This window comes from Eulemur rufifrons, chromosome 2, assembly GCF_041146395.1.
Source record: "Eulemur rufifrons isolate Redbay chromosome 2, OSU_ERuf_1, whole genome shotgun sequence".
NCBI lineage: Eukaryota > Metazoa > Chordata > Mammalia > Primates > Lemuridae > Eulemur > Eulemur rufifrons.
In genome coordinates, this window is record NC_090984.1 from 27931578 (window position 1) to 27933872 (window position 2295).

At 49.0% G+C, this 2295-nt stretch overlaps 1 pseudogene; it reads left to right on the top strand.

The window, feature by feature from the left end:
- Positions 1-1076, top strand: LOC138397852 (glyceraldehyde-3-phosphate dehydrogenase pseudogene; annotated as a pseudogene).
- The last annotated feature ends 1219 nt before the right edge of the window (positions 1077-2295 follow it).

Here is a 2295-nt window from a genome sequence, read left to right on the forward strand (position 1 = left end):
AAGGCTGGAGTAAACAGATTTGGCCATATTTGACCAGTAAACCTGATCACCAGAGCTGCTTTTAACTCTGGCAAAGTAAATATTGTCACCATCAAAGATTCCTTCATTGACCTCAACTACATGGTCTACATGTTCCAGTATGATTCCACCTATGGCAAGTTCCATAGCATGGTCAAGGCTGAGAACAGGAAGCTTGTCATCAATGGAGATCTCAGAACTATCTTCCAGGAGTATGATCCCACCAAAATCAAATGGAGTAATGCCGGCAATGATTATGTATGTTGTGGAGTCCACCAGTGTCTTCATTACTTTGGAGAACATTGGAGCTCACTAAGAGGGAAAGCCAGTGGGGTCATAATCTCTGCCCCGTCTGCTGATGACCCAGGTTTGCAATGGGTGTGAGTCATGAGAAGTACAAAAACAACCTCACAATTGTCAGCAATGCCTCCTGCAACACCAACTGCTTAGCCTTGGCCAAGGTCATCCATCCATGATAACTTTGGCATCATGGAGGGACTCATGACAGCAGTCCATGCCGTCACTGCCACCCAGAAGACCAGGGATGGCCCCTCTGGGAAGCTGTGGCATCATGGCCACAGGCCTCTCCAGAACCTCATCCCTTTTTCAACTGGCACTTCCAGGGCTGTGGACAAGGTCATATCTAAGCTGAACAGAATGGTCACTGGCATGGCCTTCTATGACCCACCACCAATGTGTCAGCTGTAGACCTGCCGTCTGGAGACATCTGCCAAATATGACATCAAGAAGGTGGTAAATCAGGTATCAGAGAGCCCCTTCAAGGACATCCTGGGCTTCACTGGGTACCAGCTTGTCTCCTCCAACCTTAACAGTGACACCCACTCTTCTACCTTCAATGCATTGCCCTCAATGACCACGTTGTCAAGCTCATTTTCTGGTATGACAATGAATTTGGCCATAGCAATAGGGTGGTAGACTTTATGGTCCACATGGCCTCCAATGTGGACCAAAAGGTAAGAGTTCTTGGACCTGTGGTCCTCATCCCCCAGGCCATGGCCCAGTACCAGTCTGTGTTTCCTAACCAGCCTGTTTCCTAACAGGCCACACATCACCACCTGAGCTCTGCACCACACCTCCCTGCCACCCAGGGCACCCCCCTCCCAACCCCCTGGTCCATGGAAAAATTGTCTTCCATGAAACCGGTCCCTGGTGCCAAAAAGGTTGGGGACCACTGTCCTGGACCACCAGCCCTAGTGAGAGCATGGACACGCCCTCAGCTTCTGGGAAGTCCCTGCCCCACTCAGTCCCTGACCACACTGAGAATCTCCCCTTGACACAGTTTCCATGCCAGACCTCTTGAAGAATGGGAGTAGCCTAGGGAGCCCCGCCTTGACATATACCATCAATAAAGTCCCCTATCCTCAGACAAAAAAAAAAAAGGCCTCTCTTAGGTCCTGTAAAGATTTGGATTTGGGGCCGGGCGCGGTGGCTCACGCCTGTAATCCTAGCACTCTGGGAGGCCGAGGCGGGTGGATCGCTCAAGGTCAGGAGTTCGAGACCAGCCTGAGCGAGACCCCGTCTCTACTAAAAATAGAAAGACATTATATGGACAACTAAAAATCTATATAGAAAAAATTAGCCGGGCATGGTGGCGCATGCCTGTAGTCCCAGCTACTCGGGAGGCTGAGGCAGTAGGATCGCTTAAGCCGAGGAGTCTGAGGTTGCTGTGAGCTAAGCTGACGCCACGGCACTCACTCTAGCCTGGGCAACAAAGTGAGACTCTGTCTCAACAAAAAAAAAAAAAAAAAAAAAAAAAAAAAGATTTGGATTTGGGCTGGGCACAGTGGCTCACACCTGTAATCCTAGCACTCCTGGAGGCCAAGGTGGGAGGATGGTTTCAGCTCAGGAGTTTGAGACCAGCCTGAGCAGCATAGCAAGACCTGGTCTCTACTAAAAAATAGAAAAATTAGCCAGGCATGATGGTGTGTGTCTGTAGTCCTAGCTACTCGGGAGGCTGAGGCAGGAAGATCACCTGAGCCCAGGAGTTTGAGGTTGCTATGAGCTAGGCTGATGCCACGGCACTCTAGCTCTAGAGACAGAGCAAGACTCTGTCTCAAAAAAAAAAAAAAAAAATGGAGTTCGACATGCTACACTTTATAAAGTTACCCACAAAAACTACTGATTGTGAAATTCTAACTACAACATTATTCTACCAAGTGAAAGAGGTGAGCAAGGAAAAATTAAGAAGGGTAAGAATATTATTATGGACTTATTCGGGCAGTCCTGGGAAGAGCCTTCCACAGTGTGAAGACAGCC